The 20705-nt window shown below is 45.9% G+C and overlaps 1 protein-coding gene across 16 annotated transcripts in view; it reads right to left on the reverse strand.

The window, feature by feature from the left end:
- The window catches only part of ZMYM2 (zinc finger MYM-type containing 2), a 99469-nt gene extending 79825 nt beyond the window's left edge, over positions 1-19644 (reverse strand). For 12 of the 16 annotated variants that reach the window (XM_074860086.1, XM_074860096.1, XM_074860094.1 and 9 more), the window contains exons 1-2: positions 19506-19644; positions 18411-18468 (exon numbers count right to left, since the gene is read on the reverse strand). The gene's annotated coding sequence lies outside the window, so the exon portion shown is untranslated. Of the gene's footprint in view, positions 1-18410; positions 18469-18794; positions 18968-19279; positions 19406-19500 lie in introns of those variants that run through there. The other 4 variants (XM_074860090.1, XM_074860087.1, XM_074860089.1 and 1 more) reach the window with 3 other exon arrangements.
- Between the last annotated feature and the right edge of the window lie 1061 nt (positions 19645-20705).

A 20705-nucleotide genomic window follows, 5' to 3' on the forward strand; every position in this document is an offset into this window, starting at 1 on the left:
CTTCAAATTTCACTCTTTCCCCAGACTTTCAAAGGAGTTGTACAGATTGCAGATATTAGCTTACTAGAAGTCATTCTGTAACATCCAAAATGTGTTTGTCACCTAGATTTCGTGAAATTTAAGAGAAAAGCATACACACACAAAGACAGCAACTAAGAACAGTAAAAAGGCCAGATCTACGTTGTGAAAGAAATACTTCAAAGCAGTTCAGTCAGTAAGCTTGAGTTTTATTCAAAAAATAAACTATATACACACAAATTAAAGCTTACTGAAAACATGCAAACTTTGGTATCTCCTAAGCATCTTAACTACACCACAGCCACCAATGTCACATGTGAATGCTGACATCTGTTTTCCAACTGATGTTTCCAGGAACAATTGAAAACCTTTACTTAATAGAGTCTCTTCCTGGGGTCTTCCTACTCACCCAGTGCTAAGAATTGCTGCCCTGTATGCATTAACAGCATCAAAATTCTGGGTCAATCTCAAACTTGATTCTATTCAGGGTCAATCTTGAGTGTAAGCATATCCACACCAAGCACCTATAATTTTCAGAATTACTCACAGGGGAATAAGCAGCATTTGGCATAGTAATTAATATCAAACCAAAATAACCATGTTGATTACCTATGTGTAAGTTTTAGGGCAGCCATACTGACATGTACCTCCCCCTTATACACACACTTCCAATGTATTTTATGGCTGTTTAATCATGAAAAGGTGCTGGTCAGCAAGAACACAGCACCACTTCTAGCCTTAAAAGCCATTATGTGTAACGTGGTAGACAGTAAATTTTATCTCTCTACTACTCAAGCAGCAACACATTGCTTAACAATATCCTTTATTATAAAAGGAATAGAAAGGTGAAACATGACAAAGAACCAAAGGACCCACAGAAGAATTTATATTTAAATGCTTGTCTATTACTTATATCCATATGCATATCCATTTCCAGGAAAGTAGGTAACAGTAGACCATAGCAACAGACTTGAAAGATGACCTAATTGGAAAGGGAGCAGTACAGTAGCATTATAGAAACCCTATGCTAAAAATATGAAAATAGGAAAAGGGCAAGTAAAATACTGAACAATAGAAAAAAGTAATAGAAAATGGCCTTGATGCAGTATGCAGAGGCCAAATTGTCATTTGACCTATCTTAACATTAAAAAACATAACACTTAGTAGGAAAAAAAAATACATATTGAATGGCTAGATCAGAAGAGACCTGAGAATAGTAAAAATATTTAGATGTCTGGACTGGGCAATGGAATACAGGCCACTGATGATGTCAACAGGTCACAGCACACATTTCAAAAACATGCTTTACTATTGCTCCAGAGGTACTGTGGTGGCCTGACCGTGGCTGGATGCCAGGTGCCCACCAAAGCCACTCTATCACTCCCATTCCTCAAGTGGACAGGGGAAAGAGAATGTAACAAATGACTCGCGGGTTGAGATAAGGACAGTTTAATGAAGCAAAAGCAAAGGTCGTGTGCAAAACCAAGGGAAAACAGAAGATTTTGTTCTCTACTTCCCGTCAGCAGGCAATGTCCAGCCACTTCCCACGAAGCAGGGCTTCAGAAGGTGGAACGGTGGCTCCACAAGACAAACGTAAATAACAAGTGCCCCCCCTTCCTCACCCTTTCCCTCAGCTCTTATTGCTAAGCAGATGTCACAAGGTATAGAATATCCCTTCAGTCAGTTTGGGTCAGCTGCCCAGGTTATGTCCCCTCCCAAGATCTTGCTCACCCCCGGCCTACTGGTGAGGGGGAATGTTGGAGAGACAGCCTTGATGCTGTGCCAGCACTGCTCAGCAGTAGCCAAAACACTGGTGTGTTATCAACACCTTTCTAGCCACCAATACAGAGCACAACACTCTGAGGGCTGCTGTGGGGAAAAATTAACTCCATCTCAGCCAGACCCAATACAATCTCCATCTCTTATTCCATACCATTTGCATCATGCTCAGGTCCCACATAATTTAATACACACACCTATATATGTATCTTGTAACCATTCCACTATATTTATTCTCTTTACTTGAAATCCCTTTTCACCAACACTTACAACTTAAACTACATACTTAAATTATCTCTATACCCACCATACAGATTGATATATTCTCATTAACTACTATCCCCTGTCCTTTAACAGATACATACTACTTTCCCACTCCTCCAGAGTTTCAAATCGGGCTATGACTTGAGCCGCATCTGTCAAGATAGGTGTTCAGGACAGGAGAAGCACTATGTTCAATTGCTGGGCACCAACACCGGTTTGTGTCATCACCGCACTTGCCTGATTCCTTGCAAAAACCCCATTTTTGATCGCTTCAGGTCATTTCTGTCACATTACTTCCTACAACATACAACTCACATCGCAGATTATTTTTCCCCCAATGTCAAATCTCCTTGAGGCACACATCAGGCCTCCCCATCTTTCTACATTACACACCAAGTACACTGTCCCAATCCAATGTCGGGGATGGATTCCAGTATGATCCCAAGAGCAAGGTTAAGACACAAACGAGGTCAAATGCCGTACATCCCAAACAGTTTTTATTATTAGAAGTGAAGAGTGATAGCAATAGGACAGAATGGAAGGAAAAGACAGAAATCAAGCAAGCATCCGGAATAAAGTTGCAAGAATAGTCACCACCATGGATCCAGCAGCATCCCGTTGGTCCTCTGTCTTCAGTTCTTCAGTGGTGGGTGCACCCGGATCTAGCAGCATCCCATTCCTCAGCCTTCAGTTCTTCAGTGGTGGGTGCACACATAGCAAGTTCTCTGTTGCCTTTTAAGCTCAATTTATCAGCTGATTTGCATACTAGACAAAGAGAGACAGATATTCCACAAACTCATTTCCACAAGCAATTGAGTCAGTGGTCATGCTGGCCCTTGCCCACCTTAGTTTTTGCCTCAGTTCCCACAGATCTGCTGACTTCATGCTTCTTCAGCAATTATCTGGCTTCTGGGGCAAAAATGATCACCTCTTTATCAGTTCTTATCACCGCCTCACTGGTGAAGTCACAAAGTTGTTTGCAAGGTATGCATGGCATCTGGCATACACAATAGAGCCACAAAGTATCAGACTTATACAATGGAGCCAGTGATCAGCACTCCTGCTTGATGAGAAACACCTGGTTTCACTCAGTCCAGGTTTCCCCCTCTTTGAGGCTTATCTAAGGAGTCTGTCAATACAACTGCAAGGGAGGGGGAGGGTGCATCCTTCAATACACTCCTGCTTCCTTGGGTGACATTACTTAGATTAATTACGAAGGCCACAGCTGGTCCTTGATGAATGTTTCAAGGCATTACTGACACCACCCCATGATTCAAAGCACACACACAAGCAAGCTTTGAGACAATTGATGTTTCAGTCTGACATACACCCAGATCCTTGAGCAAAGACAATCCTACAATAGGTCTGCCTTTTCCCATGGGAGGAGGATCCACACCGCCTTCCCCAAACACTTCCCTATGTGAACTACATGGACCTTATCTCCTCCCACAGTATGTAGAGGTTTTGTTTGGGCAGCAGCAGGACAGTTAGCCAATCCTCTGGTGTTAACCAGCCAAATGGTTTCTGCTGAATTTGTATCCCAGTACTTCCATGCCCCATTGTCCAATGTTCTCCAACATAGTCTTTAACAGTCTGTTATCTCTCTCAGTCTTTCCAGAGGCTTGTGGGTGATAGATGAAGAGATACACTCGCTCAATGCCATGTTTCTTTGCCCAGGAGTTTGATGTTATTTTCGAAATGAGTCCTAGTGTCTTGATTCAATTCTTTCTGAGGCACCATGTCACCACAAAATTTGCCTTTCAAGGCCTAAGATGGTGTTTTGGGCAGTGGCATGGTTTACAGGGTATGTTTCTAGCCAACCACTTCCACTATTACTTCCACTATGGTGGTAATGTTCATGGCAGTGGTCCAATATAGACAATTTCCCACACCTTGCCATATTGAAAACGCAGCTACTGCCCTCTATTCCAGGGAGATCTTACTCATGGGGCTCGGTTGATTGCAGCATGTTTCACATTCACAAGTGACCTGTGTGATGGCCTCCACGGTCAGTTCTACTCGATCATGAGCCCATCTGTATGTTGCATCTCTCCCTAGATGTCCTGCTATTTCATGGGCCCATTGAGCTACAAATAGCTCACTCTTATACTTCCAGTTGAGGTCCACCTGAGCTACTTCAATTTTGGTAGCCTTGTCTACCTGTTCATTGTTTTGATGTTCTTCAGTGGCGTAGCATTTGGGCACGTGAGCATCTTTCTACATGATGTGCCTTTAGAGCCATGTTTACTACCCAGGCAGTTCTGCCACAGCGCAGCAGCCTAGATGGGTTTACACCTGCGCTGCCAATTGGTCTTCCACTGGTGCAGCCACCCCCATAGGGCATTAGCCACCATCCAGGAGTCAATATAGAGTACTGGCCACTTTTCTCATTCAGCAATCTCTAGGGCTTATTGGATGGCTTTCACTTCTGCAAATTGACTTGACTCACCTTCTTCTTCAGTAGCCTCAATGACTTGTAGTGTGGGACTCCACACAAGCAGTTTTCCACTTGTGATGGTTTCCTACCACATGACAGGATCCATCAGTAAACAAAGCGTAATGCCTTTCATCTTCTGATAACTCATAATATGGCAGTTCTTGGGCACAAGCCACCTCCTCAGGCACTGCTCCAAAATCTCTGCCCTCTGGCCAGTCCATGATCTCTTCCAGGACTCCTGAATGGTTGTGGAGAGTTTTATATTTCCCCAGACAGTTTCCCCAGTCAAGCTTGTTGCATGATCAATGCATTTACTCCATGTAGTGCTGGTCATGTGATGTGTAGAGGGGATGTCTCCTTTGAACATCCAGTGTAGCATGGGTAATCACAGTGCCAAGAGGAGATATGCTCCTGTACCAACAACTTCTGAAGCAACTCAAACCCCCTCATATACTGCTAGCATCTCTTTTTTCAGTCAGCTTCTGATTCTCAATACCCTTGGCTCAAAAACCCTAATGGTTGACCTAGGGTTGCTCCTTGTGTTTTCTGCCAGAGGTTCCAGATGAGACCGTGCTCCCCAGCTGCAGACTCAGAGTACATTTTGCACAGCCGGTCCTGTCCAGACAGGCCCAAGAGCTACAGCACAAGACATTTCCTGTTTGATATGCTCAAAGGCTTGTTGTTGCTCAAAGCCCCACTCAAGATGCTCTTGTTTTTCAATAGAGAGGGCTCATAAACTTGACTATAACCTGGAATATGCATTCTCCAGAACCCCACAAGGCCTAGGAAAGCCTGTGTTTCCTCCTTGTTAGCTGGTGGAGACATAGTTGCTGACCACATCCACAGGCACATGACAGCATCCATCCTGCCATTTATTCCCAAGAACCAAACTTCCTGTGCAGGTCCTTTGACCTTACTTTTCTTTATGGCAAAACCAGCTTTCACAAGAATATGAATTAGTCTTTTATTCCCTTCTCAAACACTTCTGCCTTGTTGTCTTGCATGATGTCATTGACATACTGTAGATGTTCTGGGGCATCACCCTCTGCCAGTGCAGTTTGGATTAGTCCATGACAAAAGGTAGGGCTGTGCTTCCACCCCTGGGGCAGTCAATACCAGGTGTATTGGACACCCCTCCACATGAAAGCAAACTGTGTCCTGCATTCTGCTGCCAAAGGAATTGAGAAAAACCACACTGGCAATGTCAACTGCAGCATACTGCTTGGATGCCTTCGACTCCAGTTCATGTCTGGTACACCAGAACTCAGTGGTGGTATCACTTTGTTCAGGCCACGATGGTCCGTTAACCTCTACCCTCCACCAGACTTTTGCACTGGCCATATGGGACTACTAAAAGGTGAATCTTGCTGATAACTCCTTGGCTCTGCAGTTGATGAATCAGCTCATGGATGGGAGCCAGGGAGTCTCGGTTTGCCATCAGTGCACCATCCTGGTAGCAATTGGCACCTGGTGTTCTGCAGCTCACAGCACTCCCACAATGAAGGGATCTTCTGAGAGGCCATGAAGGGTAGATAGCTATCTGATCCTCTCTGTGTTCACAGTAGCTACACACCCCCTTGGGTCCTTAAGTACCCTGTCCTGATGTAGTCTATGCCAAGGATACAAGGGGGCTGGTCACAATGGGGTGCTTTTCCAACATGTCCCCTGTTAAGCTCACCTCAGCCTCCCATATAGACAATCCTTGGCATCCCCCTGTCACTCCAGAGATCCAGATGGGTTCTGTGCCCCGGTACCCTGATGGCAACAGCATACACTGTGCACCAGTGTCTACCAAAGCCTTATACTTCTGTGGGTCTGATGTGCCATGCCATTGAATCCACACAGTCCAGTATATCTGGTCATCTCTTTCCTCTTCTTGGCCAAAGGCAGGGACCTGTTCCTCACTGTCTGACCCTTGCACAGCTAGACCAGAAGTCCCCTCACCAGGATCAGGAGATGTCATTTCAGTTCTTCTATGTCTGGGAGATCGCAGATTGCCTTCTTGTGTCTCTACACCAACTACACTGACAGCCTTCTTGGGTGATCCCTTCTTAACAGCTGTCTTCCCTCTCAGTTAGTGTACATGGACTTCCAACTTAAAGGTGGGTTCACCATCCCACTTCTTCATGTCCTCCCCCTGGTCACACAGGAAGAACCAGAGTGCACCATGCAGCATGCACCTGGGGCTCCCTTTCCCTCCAACCGGGGCAGGAAGGGAGTCATTTCCTGGACGCCCCTGACAGTCAAGGTGCTGTCCCCATACAGATGAGGACGTACAGAGATTTTCTTCAAAGTTTTGGAGCCAATACACTCTCTCCACAGTTGGCATATCCGTATCTGGGCAATACATCACTGTCAAGCTGTTAGAATATGACACTGGGGCACTTTGAATCACATTCCTCCACACGGTTTGTGTGCACAGGACATCCTCTGGATCTTTGGAGACCCTCATCGTTGTCTAGATCACTGTAGACGACTTACAGCACCACTAATTCTCTTAGGTACTGGATATCTTCATTTGCAGTAGTCCACTTTCCTGGGGAGTTCACAAGATCTTCCTTGAATGGATATCTTGCCCTCACATTTATTTGAGAGGAGTCATCTCCAGAGACTGCAAATTGCTGCCTCTTTTGCAATTTCTCAATTCCTCGATTTCTAGCAAGGGATCTTAGCTGCTGAGCTTCCTTCTCTTCCAATTTTTGACCATCAGCCACTTTATCCCAGCATCAGACCAGTCAGGCAGCAATCTGCTCACCTGGCTGGTGACTGTAATCTTTCCGCATGTTTCGAAGTTCTGATGAGGTCAGGGTAGTTTCTGCTTCCCATCTGAGTTCTCTCATTGCTTCCTCCAATTTCTGTGTCAAAGAACTGGCTTCTTGATCAAACCTTTCCTCTTATTCTTCCTCCCTTAACAATCTATGATACGGACCTGTTGTTCTCCTTGTCCACTGTTTCTTCTTCACTACTGGGGCAATGACTGTAGTTGTTGTTGTTTGGGTCCTTATCTCAACCGTGGTGTCCTCTGACGCAGTTTGGGTCCCTGCCTCAACCAGTCCTCTGAGGGTACTGAACTGCGGCTTGACAGGCAAAGGCCAGACCCCAGTACGGTGCTAGAAGCTGTTGGTTTTCAATGGGGTAGGCAAGGCACCCTTCTATTAGGTGGTACATCAGTTTGCCAGAGTTGCTTGCCTGCTCAGGTGTGAGTTCCAGATTATAGGACGTGATAACCACCCCAGGAATCTGCCCAAATCCTTCCACACACCCTGCCACCCAGAGACTGGCTGCCTCAGGGCATGTTTCAGTATCACTTCACCCAAAGTTGCCTTCTCTTACACCAGGACGAGACCAGATTCCGCAAAACCCATAATATGCCAACAGTATTAATCAGTAGTATTAAACAGCTCACACAGGGGTAGACAAGGACCTCAGGAGCCTGCATAATAAAACCATCCACATAAATGCTAGCTAAGGAAAGGGAGATGTACTCCCTCATCTCCTCCACAAGATAGCTCCCCCAGCACAGCAAGGCCATCAGTGCCAGGGCAAAGCACCCAGACATTGTTTGTACTAGGATATTCCCAAGTTCCTCCAGTTTCCCCACAAAACAGTTCCCCCAGCACAGTAAGGCCATCAATTCCAGGGCAAAGCGCACAGCCGTTATTTGTATTAACATGTTCCCAAACTCAGCAAAATAAAGAGATAAGCAGCATAACTAATAAACTCTGTGATCCACACAGGGGCTTCCCACTTAACTACTATAGCTATAGCATGCTTAATACAAAACTGCCATTGTCATGCCCCACACTGGACAACAAAAAGGACCATGGTGGGCTGACCGTGGCTGGATGCCAGGTGCCCACCAAAGCCACTCTATCACTCCCATTCCTCAAGTGGACAGGGGAAAGAGAATGTAACAAATGACTCGCGGGTTGAGATAAGGACAGTTTAATGAAGCAAAAGCAAAGGTCGTGTGCAAAACCAAGGGAAAACAGAAGATTTTGTTCTCTACTTCCCATCAGCAGGCAATGTCCAGCCACTTCCCACGAAGCAGGGCTTCAGAAGGTGGAACGGTGGCTCCACAAGACAAACGTAAATAACAAGTGCCCCCCCTTCCTCACCCTTTCCCTCAGCTCTTATTGCTAAGCAGATGTCACAAGGTATAGAATATCCCTTCAGTCAGTTTGGGTCAGCAGCCCAGGTTATGTCCCCTCCCAAGATCTTGCTCACCCCCGGCCTACTGGTGAGGGGGAATGTTGGAGAGACAGCCTTGATGCTGTGCCAGCACTGCTCAGCAGTAGCCAAAACACTGGTGTGTTATCAACACCTTTCTAGCCACCAATACAGAGCACAACACTCTGAGGGCTGCTGTGGGGAAAAATTAACTCCATCTCAGCCAGACCCAATACAAGGACCAATAAAGATTGAGAATTCAAATATATGAAGACCCAGCTTTTGTTAGCATTCAAGAAATTGAGACAGTAACACACAAAATGTATAATCCCTTTAAAACAGCATTTAATTACAGGTTCTAGGAAGCATGGTTGGCAGTACTCTGTTAACAAATGTATTACAGCAAATGCTACAGATTTTGTATACATACTGATGAGAAAAGGCTCTATAACTAAGCAAATATTCTATTTCTCTATTTTGCATAAGAAGGATAGTTGCATTGACTATATTTTTGACACAACTGTGTCATGCTTACAGTGAATATACTAATCTGTAAGCACCTTAAATACACAAGTAGCATGCAATCCTTTAAATTTGTAAAGTTACAAGAAATTGGGGGTACAGTCAATTATGTATAAACCAATCAAATCTAAAAAAAAAACCACCAGAGACAGGAAACAGGAAGAGAAATCAAGTGTGAGAGGATGAGATCTACTAGATCTAAGCATCCTGTAGAAATACATGTTCAGAAGTAGATCAATTTATTAACTACAACAATGTTGATTTTGTTAACTTAAGCTTCCCTGTAAAATATACTTTTTTTTTTTTCAAAAAAAAGTAATTACATTTAAGGTAATTTTAAGAAGCAGTTTTTAAACAATATTTCATGCATTTACGTTTTATTAATAATTTTACCCAGACAGCATAAATTTTTAATTTTACGCTGGGGGGGGGGGGGAAGTGTTCAAATTAACTTACAGTAAAGCACTGCATATCAGTGGAGCATCTTCCTGGTTCCATTAAACTTGCAGCATTTAAGCTAAGTCTGAAATGAGATCTATCTTTGAAGTTGCCAGGTTGTTAGGGTCATATGCAACAGAGCTTTGAACATCTATAACAGTACATATTTCTCAGTCTCTCTGGACACCCTCTTCCTGTGTTTGATTATCTTAGCTATTTAGAATTTCCATTGCTGCAACTTAAGCCCACTACCTGCCATCCTATTAACATGCATCTCTGAGAAGAGGCTGCCTTCATCTTCTCTATACTTCTCTATATTGAAGACAGCAGTAACACATCCCTCCAGCCTTCTCTTTAGACTGAACACAACCATCCCCTCAGTTTTTCCTTATTCTCATGTGCTCCAGACCTCTAAGCTGGTGGCCCTCCACTGGGCTCACTCCAGTATATCAGTATCTTTATTATATAACAGAATCTGCCTAAAACTGTACTCAACACTGCAGATGTAGTCTCCCAAGTGGGGAACAATCACTTCTCTCAAACCGTTGGCTACAGTCTTGCTTAATTCAGCTCAGTAAATTGTTTGCATTCATCCCTGCAAGGGTGCATTATTCACATTCAACTTGCTGTCCACCAGGAATTCTCAAAGCTGCTTTCTATCCTATCAGTGCCCAGCCTGTACTATTCCCATACATTTTGGAAATGAAGACACTTAACTAATTGCTAGCAAGGACTTTTAATGTTATTCTTCATTAGTGCTTCCTCCTGTTTGGTTGGGATTTTTTTAAATTTTTGTTTTAAAATAACATGCAGTCTACATTCGTAAAGTACAGCCCATGAAACAACTAACTGCATGGATAACTGGTAACCACCATGCCTATCAGCACACCCACTTTTTCTGTGTGTGATTGCACAAATCTTTTTTACTGATGCTTTTAAATCCTTTCCTTTTACTTTTGCATGTTCTTAGAAAGAGGAAAAACTGTCATGCCATAGTTCGTAACTGAACAAGAAGGTTGTAGATAGACCAACTTTATTGTCTCCAACAATAAGTAACATCAGCTAGTAGTCTCAACCAGATTTTTCATCCCTGAGAAATACCCAAGTATTGGCTAACAACCTAGTATTTTTGGCCCAGTATGGATAAGCTTCATCAACACAATTTACTGCAGTGACTAGCATTCACTGCATCTAGTAACTCAGAACAAGGAAAACCAAATTCAAAAAAGTATGTGAATACTATGCTACATATAGGAGGGAAACCCACGCAGACTATGACCAAATAAACAGCAATGAACCTGTATAACAAAGGAAAGAAAATCTTAACATCATACACAAAATGAGATAAAGCAGAAGAAAAAAAAACAACCACAAAATAGTTCAAGTTCTACACTGAGGTAAGGTTGACAGGAAATGGGATCCAAAGCAAGAATGGATACGGTCAGCAAGGCAAGTATGATAGGTTTTCACAGCTGTGCTCACTGGTTGGCTGCAAGTTACATTATGCAATCAAGACTCCAGTTTATCGAACTAGTTTTAAAAAGTAAAAGGTAGCTTTATTTTTAAACAAGATGCATATTGTATTTGCTAAGGCTGCAGTTTCACAACAATAAACCACATCCAGTCTAGGACAGGACTACTGTGGTTTTGAATTCCCACTCCTCTCTCCAACTTTCTCCAGCCCAACTCTTTCTCTTTTTCTCCCAGCTGTTACAGGTCCTAACAGCCATGGAGCTAATGTGGTAGAAAGCTGAAAAACAAAAAACAGAGCAAACACCTACACAGCTCCCCCCCAAAAAAGTTCACTGTGATGATTCATGGAGCTAAACTGATTCCCAAAAACATAAACAGAAAAAGCCAGTGTTGGTACAAAGAAGAGAGGACAATGACAATGCTAAGTTAGGTTAGTTTAAAGGGTCATGCTACCAAGCATATATGCTTACTAGAATTTAAACCCATGAAAAATACACTATATAGCATTTGTTCTAAGCCAATATTTTGTCTTTCAAGTTCAAATCTACAACTGGAATAAAGACCTGCAGAATGTAAAATGTATTCCTAGGAAAAAAAAAAATCAAATTACTATTTAATTTTGCTAGTGGGGAGCTTTTCAAATCCTCTTTAAACTTTTGCCTAAAAGAAGAAAATCATGTCTCAATAAGTTACTCCAACTCTTAGTTATCCTACCTGCTGAAAGACTACACGCTGTTCCCCATCTGAATGTTTATTGCTTCAGCAATAATCAGCACTGAGAAATTAAGTCTTTAACATTGAGGGGGGGGGCACCTTATTATCTAATAGGTTACTGGGCACACAGTCTCTCCTAGACCAGGATTAAGTCACACCCTAATCTATTCTCTTTTGAGGAACAGACCAAATACAGTCTGTTAATAAGGAGGAGTGGAAAACACGCTAAGTCATTCTTACAGGTCTTCTCCAAACTCTTCAATTCTTTTTAATTATTAAAAAATGCTGGACTTAGATCAGATCATAACTGCTGTACTACACACAATATTAGTTCAACCATCTCAGTATTTCTGTTTGTTAATTCTTTGGATAGAAGTATACATAATGATGGTCAAACACAGTGACATGGCAACAATTCCAAGACATATCCAACATTTGTGTCTGGTAAAAAAACAGCCAACCAACTTTTGATGCACTCTCCATTTTCTGTCATTTCTAAGTTGCAATTATTTTTTTATTACATGTATTACAGAGAACTTCTTACCTGGCCTTTCTAGATACTACTTGGCTTCTTTAATGAGGCACTATCTACCAGAACAGAACCTCAACTTCTGAATGAACATTTTTCAAAATTAACATAACCACCACCACAAGCAAAACAAAGTAAACAAACCCCCCCAAACCCAGGCACACAGAAATACTAGCTATTAATTCAAAAGATGTCTGGTAAATTCTTTCAGCTTAGTAAGAATTCTTAAACGTATAAAGGTTGGTATTGTTAATCATCAATTCTTGCTCGAACAAAATGACGAAATTATTTCAGGTAAAACAGAACACTAGGCCGTCTTCCCCTTACCACACACATATACACATTTAAAAAAAAAAAAGGAGAAAAAAGACACTGATACTACAACCATACGTTGCAACTCATCGCAGGCTCCTAGGAGCCAAAGTTACAGATCACATTATGCTAGCCACTGTACACACACAGAATAAGACTATCCAAAGAGCAAACAACCTAAACATAAGGGACAACAGATAGAGCGAGACAAAAAGGAGAATACAAGCAAACAGCACCACCATAAACAATGGTTAGAATGAGTTCTTGTTCTAAGGATGGTGTGTTTGAGTCCCAAGGTGACAAGAAAGGTGGTAGTTTGGTTTTTATTAGGCTTTGCTTCCTAAAGTTAGTTGCTTTTGCATTGCCAGGTTGCAGCTGCTTTAAAGGGTGCACACAGTGAACTTCTCCAAGCATGAGGAGCATCACAGGAGAATGAACAAAAGCATTTAACTGCCCTTCATGTCACTTTCTAAACAGCACTTAAAATCTCATTAACAACAAGAACAAGATAGATAATATCCCTCACAGATAAACCCCAGATTTAAATTAAAGGCAAGTAACCTGTTACTTTTACAGCCATAAAAATATAAGATGCAGAAAGACCAGATAGTCAAAGCAGAAGACGAGGAAAGCACTCCTGTTAAGGATTCTGAATCCATATCAACAGAACAGGATCACTTTTACCACAACCTTAAGAAAAACTGTTACCACAAGATATAGAGACCAAAGGCAAAGTATGAGATTCAGTCATGTGATCTATTAACACAACTAAATAACCAACACTTAATTGTTTATTAACAATTAAGAGACTGCTTACCACGTGGAAGAAATCTGCAATCTGTTAGAAGACCAGCATGTGGCTGTGTCTAAAACAAGGACTAGATTATGGGCTTAAACCAAAGACCTCACGACAACACTGTCCACAATTGACAGACAGCACAGAGTTTTCCTTTTGGGGAGGAAGGATTGCCTTTGTGATAGTAGCCTGAGCTAAAGGTCAGACATTACAAAGAGAAGTCAGAAGCACACACTGAGATTTAGCTGGTAGAAGGCAGCAAGTCCAGAAGAGAGGGAGACTTGAAGGTCATCCATACAGAGATGATAGCTGAGTTTATGAATGAGATTAAAAAAATAACTTTTAGAGACATTTGATGTACTACTAAGGGTAAATGCCAAACTGGAGAGGTCTTACAGGGATCTAAAGACAAGGAACTCCAGAAAGAACTTAAGGTTTTCACCAAAGTTAAACTTTCAAGGAGAGGGGGAGGGGAAAAAAAAAAGGCATAGTAGCATCACAAGTGGTTTTTTTAAAGCACAAAACTGAATTATTCACAAATTATTCACACTTATTCACTGATTATTCACAAAACTGAATAATCTGTTAATTTTATTCATGTTGTAGTAAAATCTGAATTTGTCATCTTTATTATAATCACTGATTGAAGTAATTTTGTTCTGATTGCAAGTTGGAGTAAGAAAACAACTGTCATCACTGACATCTCCAATCCATGAGATACTTCAGGTGAAGGCATGAGAATCTCTCACTGGACAGTTGTTTTAACCTGTCTATAATGGACAGTCATTGATCTCATCTATTGCAACTGTTGATGTTCTCATCTATACTCATATATAATCAAATTTTTTGTGTGCGTGAATCCTATTGACCTCTAGTGGCAGAGTTTCAGAAAATATATATTGTTTTTGTCTTAAAATTGATAATTTCTGGAAGATCACAGAAGACAAAAACCTTACATTGCCCAAACAAATTAAGAATAAAAAAATGGCATTGAAATCACAGCATTATTCAGGTTGCAGAAGACCCTTTAGTAAACCTAGCACTGCCAAGTCTACCACTAAACCATGCCCCTAAGCACCACATTTACACATCTTTTAAATAGCTCCAGGGATGAGACTCAATCACTTCCCTGGGCAGCCTGTTCCAATGCTTGATAACCCTTTCAGTGAAGAAATTTTTCCTAACATCTAATCTAAACCTTCCCTGATACAACTTGGGGCCACCTCCTCTCATCCTGTCACTTGTTACTAGGGAAGAGACCGACATCCTCCTCACTACAACCTCCTTTCAGATAGCTGTAGAGAGGGATAAGGTCTCTCCTGAGCCTCCTTTTCTCCAGGCTAACCAACACCGGTTCCCTCACCACCTTCTCATAAGACTTGTGCTCTAGACCCTTCATCAGCTTTGTTGCCCTTCTTTGGACACACTCCAGCCCCTCAATGTCTTTCTTGTAGTGAGGGGCCCAAAACTGAACACAGTGTTTGTTGTACTTGGCCTCACCAGTGCCAAGTACAAAGGAACAATCAGATTACATCCCTAGTCCTGCTGGCCACACTATTTCCGGTACAATCCCAGATTCTGTTAGCCTTCTTGGCCACCCAGGCACACTGCCAGCTCATATTCAGCCAAGCCCACCAGAGCAGCAATGAATGCTCCTTAGCCATCTCAGTGAGGGTAAGGGATGGAGATCCACACAGCAGCAAAGACGTGCGGCTTGCTGATGCATTAGAAACCACAGAAGCACCTGAGAACAGTCACATAAGAACCTGGGCTTCTCCCCCAAAAAAGGTGGCAGGATCAATAACCCAACTGAAGCATGTTTACACCAATGCATGCAGCATGGGCAACAGATAGGAGTTGGAAGCCACTGTGCAGCTGGGAAACTGTGATATAAAGTCAATATAGTCAAAGCATTAACTAAAGACATACCACGCAACTACATTCCAAAAGTCTCACACTGCTCCCTTCTATCTAAGTTTCTCTTAGAACTTCAAAGCACTGACAAACTTACAAATCTTGGTCCAAAATGAAGAATTTTAATACTACCATCTAAATTGAGCAGGTCATTCATATACCACGTTAGCATCTACTGCCAGTCAGATTTGCCACCAGCATGTAGGGTAGGCTACAAATATGGAAGAAAAGCTAAGTCTCCTCTGAACTCTAACCTTTCAGAAACCCAATTATACTCCTGAAACATTCACCTTGTAAGATTAAATCACTGAAAGAACACTGAAGTTAAAAAGAAGCTGCAAAAAAAGCGCTTTCAACAAACAACAAAAATCCTGTAGCATACAGGGCTTTAAGAGCCTCATGAGGCAAGTATTACCTCAAACTTCTCAGAAGGGGCAGCTTTACTAATCTTTTGAACTCCTCTGAACTTCAAATTTCAATCCCTTTCCAAGGCTAGGTTGAGTTCATTGTTATTTGTGATGTACATGTCTTCTGGAAAAAAGAAACAGTTCTCCATGAACACTGGATTTTCCATTAGTAATAATGCTTAATATAAATTCTTCATGGAACTCATTCTGCTTTTGTTGTATATCCGCTAGTTGTAAACTGACACAAGATAACAGAACTTCAGTAATTCTGTATTTAGTCCTTGAAACCAAAATGAAAACTACTGTAACAAGGCAAGACTGTTCATGATGCTGCTGGGCGAAAAAAAAAAAAAAAAAAGAAAAAAGGAAAGAAAGTCAGTAAATATCTGAAAGAGGTTGTACCCGTTTTGGTCCCACATCCCTTCACATACTTGAACAAGCTCTGTAGAAGACAGAGAAAAACTTGCTTTCACTTTTTCACTGGCATTTGTACATTCTTGCTCATGCAAATCCCTCTTAGCATATTATTCCAGGGTAAGCAACAGTAGAATGCAATCATATATTTGGGGTCAAATAGGATTAATAACAGTAGTACAAGGCAAACTTCTTTGATACACTAATTAAGACAGTCTTTTATTAAAATAAGTTACATAGTTTAACTACCTAATATGTTCTATCATCACCTTTATTTCACAAATCGTGGCTGAGGAGTTTGGTTCCTAGAGCTGACCTTGCAGCAGCAAGCATTCCCTCACGCAACAGCACAGCCCATCACATGCCACAGGACACACTTTTCACCTCCAGTCACGTGCTAGAGAAAAGGCTGTACCACCACCACCACCATAGTTGGAGAAGGACAATGTCCCATCTACTAGGATGCTTTTGTGCAAGACATTAGTGTAATTCACAAACCAGCTGGCAACTGCTTATTGAGGTTTACTGACTCTTAATGATACAGCTGTTCTTGGCAGTATTCTCATCTTTTCATAGACAGCCACACAAAGCTTCAATAATTTTTTCAAACCAGCTCCAATACACAACATCCTTTTTCACTCCCTTCCAACGCAACTGCCTCCCTCCTTCCAAAGCCCTGTTTGCCTTGATCACTCTTAGATGTAACTTTCCTAACTCGAAGAAGCATCAGAAAAAGCAGAACAGCTGTTAGACTGGAACATGTGATGTATCAGAAGTAAAATTAGATGGTGGCCTTAGATCCAAGACATGGTAAGAGTTAAAAAACTACAATTAAAATTCGAAAATTACAGTAGTAAATCAAAGTTTAGAACTGACCGTTTTATTAATGATAACAGGCCATACAAACTCTTAGCACCTTTCATGAAGTTGGTAATTTTAGAAGCTCAGAAAAAAATCCAAATCTGATGCCCTCCTCCTGAGCAGTGAGGTTTTGCAGAGAACCACTTATTCTCTGTACATGTAAGCCACCAAAAAGTGACAAAGAAAGTTGCAAGCTATGCAAATCTGGGAAATCTACTATGTAGAATGGCAAGGAAGAAAAAGAGGGGGAGGGGGGGGGGAAACGTATTTCAAGATACAAGTGTTGGGGAAGACTACAACACCTGAATCCCTCCCGTACCAAGTGCCGAGCCCAGAGCGCAAGAGAGGCGCTGCCTTTTTGTTTTGTTCTCTGGCTGCACGTTACCACCGGCCCCGCCGGCCCGGCTGCGCTTGTCGCGGCGGCCTCTGGCGGCGACAGCCCGCGGACGGCGGCCGCATCCCAACTGAGCGCCTAAACCTCTCCCCACGCGCACACCGCCTTACTTTCTCCTTCGCTGCGCTACTTTGCGATTTCAGAATCCCCCGTGCAGGAAAAAAAAAAAAAATGTTATTAAAAGGGTCACAAACCAGAGTGAAATTACACCCCAATCCTACAGAGAAGGACTGGTCATCGGCCTCTCCTTAGCCGACCTAACACCCGACAGAGATCACAGTCTCCTTTGAAAATCCCACACACAGATGAAACACCGAAAATGCTATTAAGTAGCTGTTTCCCCAATGACCTCCAGCTTCTTGGGGAAGGAGCAAAGCAGATGGCTCGAAAGTCCCACCAAGATGCACAAACTGCCAATGGCGCTCAACAAAATCACCCAAACAAATCTGCGGGAGTAAGGAACCAGTCTGAATACACAAAGGAGACACACTGGAGTAGGCGCCACAAATTGCTGGGTTATTTTAAACCTCTCATTCCTCTTCTTAGCTTCAGTATATGCAGGACACAGGATTGGAGAAACGGGGGAAAAAAATTTAAAGATGGCTAAAGGTGTCTCGTCATGGATTTTAATACACGCTCTAAAACTCTAGAGGGCACCCGAAATATGCCCTCCCCCTCCCTCCTGAGCCGGGTAACGTGAGCAGCGGCAGCAGCCCGTCGTCTGCTTGCCGGAGTTGGTATTGCAGGAGCGATGTCTGCAGCAGCAGCGCCCACCCCGAGGAGGAGCCGCCTCACAGCCATTACTGGGGCTTCGCCCCAGGGCAGCAGCTGCTGGACCCAGGAATTTCCCCACCCAACCCTGGAGGCCCCTCCTTCTACCCCTGCCCCGGGAGAATATGGGGGGGTGGGTCAAGCCCTCCCGAAGCAGGTCTAGCAGAGGCAGAAACAGATACGTAAATAGCACTCACAATGGAGCTCCCTCTCCTTGTTGGTCTCTGCCAAGGCTGCACCAAACTGGGCTGGAGCCTAAGGGAAAGACATGGGGTTAACATGGGGCAGCGAGGGGCAAGGAGCGCCCCCAAGCAGCATTTCCTCTGCCTGGCCAGGGCAGGTACCGCCTGCATCACCCACCACTTCCCTTTAATCCCAACCCTTTAAATAAATAAATAAATAAAGAACAACTGCCCTCCCCGGGGGCGGTGGGGTACTCCCCAAGCGCACGCACGCCGCCTGCCCTCGCTGAAGGAGGGGGAACAAGGAGCCGCCCCGGGCGCAGCTGCACCGGGGGCTCCTCCGCGCGAGTGCGGGGGGAAAAGGCAGCGGCGGCCCCCACGGCAGGGAGCAAATATTACCTGCTAACTTGCCTAAGCAGCCCTGAACCGGCCGCCCCGGGGGGTCGCAGGGCCCTCAGCGGCGGCGCCTCAGCGCCGGGCGAGCGCCTCGGCCCCCCGCACGCTCCCGCGGCAGTTGCCCCCGGTCTCGGGTTTGCCCCCCTGCAGTCGGCCAGCAGCACTGCCGCCTCCTGTCCGCCATTAGAGAGACCCAGCCAAACAATACGGGAGGGGAGCAGCGACGGCGGCAGGATCCGCGGAGCGCCGCGCCGGGCAGGGGAGGGAGGCACCCGCGGGGGGGGCGGCGAGGGCGGTGGGTGGGGGAGGCACCGGGGCAGAACAACAGCCGAGGGCCCGGTGGGGAAGGAAGGGAGGGAGGGAGTTAAAATAGGAGGCGCTAAGGCAGACCCGGCCCTTCCCCCAAATGCCCCTACCCCCCCCCCCCCCCCCCGGGCTGCCCCCGGGTGCCCCCCGTTTACCCCCCCCCCCCCCTCACCGTCTCCCACCTCCAGGCCGCGATGGTTATCCCCGGGGCTGCCCCCGGTGCTGCCCGCGCCCCCTCCGCCGCCGCGAGAGGTGGCGGCGCAGCGGCGGCGACACCGTGGGGTACTTCGCCCGGGTAGCTCGGAGGCACGGCGGCTGCTCTCCCATCCCCGCCCTGGGGGCAGTTCCGCGCCGCCAACCGCCCGCCAGCCCGCCCCCGAGGCGCAGCGCCCCGCACCCCCACCTCACCCGGCTCCCCAGCGCTCGCAGGCACGGACCCCCCCGCGGGGGACGCACGCACTCTGCGCTACTCCTCCGGCGTCTCAACTCTAACTCGGTCCAGTCCCGGGCGAAGCGCAGCTGCTAGCGAAGGGGAGGAGGAACCGGGCCAAGCGAGCTCGGGGGAGATCCGCCTCCCTGCCCCGCCATTGGCTCCTCCAGAGGGCGGGCTCTCGCGCTGGGCTAGCAGAGTGGGTGGGCCGCCCATCCATCAGAGCCGCCTGCAGCCGGTTGACCCTATAAACTGCCAATCTTCCTCCTGGCCATGCCCGGGGTTCTTCCCACTTTGATCCATCAGGTTTGAGGAACCCGGATCGTTGCCCACCGGCTCGTTACCCGGGTCCGAGGGCTGCGCTCGCGCTCCCCGCGCAGCTCTTTTGACAGCGGCAACTTGCAGAAGTTTGCGCCGCCGCCGGGCCGGCCGCGCTCCGCCGGCGGGGAGGTCGCGCTGCCCATCTCAGCCCTGCGCTCCGTCCCTGTGGGCGCCACAGCCCCGGCCGTGGGGCGCGGGCTCACCTCGCCCCCGCCGCCCCCTGCCGCCGAGCCGCAGGGCTGGCAGGATCCCTCCGTGGCCCTCCGAGAGGTCCCGCCCCGCTCCTTCCCTCGGCCGGGCTTTGGACCTGGGGCCATTTCCATGAGGGACAGAGCATGGATAATGGAAGCGCTCCCACAGGGGAAAGGCAGAGAGCGCACGGATCCCAGGGAGGGCGCCTCGCCCGCGCCCCCGCAGCCTTCCCCGCCGAGTGGCGCCTCCTCGCCGCCCTCGCCCCAGGACGCCCTCCTGCCCCCACCCGCTGCGGGGGAGGGCGCCATGTCAGCCGCCGACATGGCTCCTGGAGGAGCTGGTGGTGGTGGTGGTGGTAGCAGTGGTGGCGTCCTCCATTTTGTCGGAAGCTGCTGCGGGGAGCTTGGGACCAATTCGAACCAACGTGAGGCGCAGCGGGGCGTCCATTTGAAGCGCCTCTGCCCGGCTCCCCGCGGGAAGAGGAGCCGGGTGCCCCCGGCGGTGCCGCGGGGTGGGGAGGAGTGCTGCGGCCGGCGACGGCAGCCAGGCGCCGGGAGCCAAACTCTCCGCCCGCCCTCCGCCAAAATGGAGGATGCGCACTTCCCTTGCGCGGCCCCTTCCCCCCGCGCTGGCCATGGCACTCCCGACCGCTCCTTCGAGGACCT

Source organism: Strix uralensis, chromosome 2 (assembly GCF_047716275.1).
Source record: "Strix uralensis isolate ZFMK-TIS-50842 chromosome 2, bStrUra1, whole genome shotgun sequence".
NCBI classification, from domain to species: Eukaryota; Metazoa; Chordata; class Aves; order Strigiformes; family Strigidae; genus Strix; species Strix uralensis.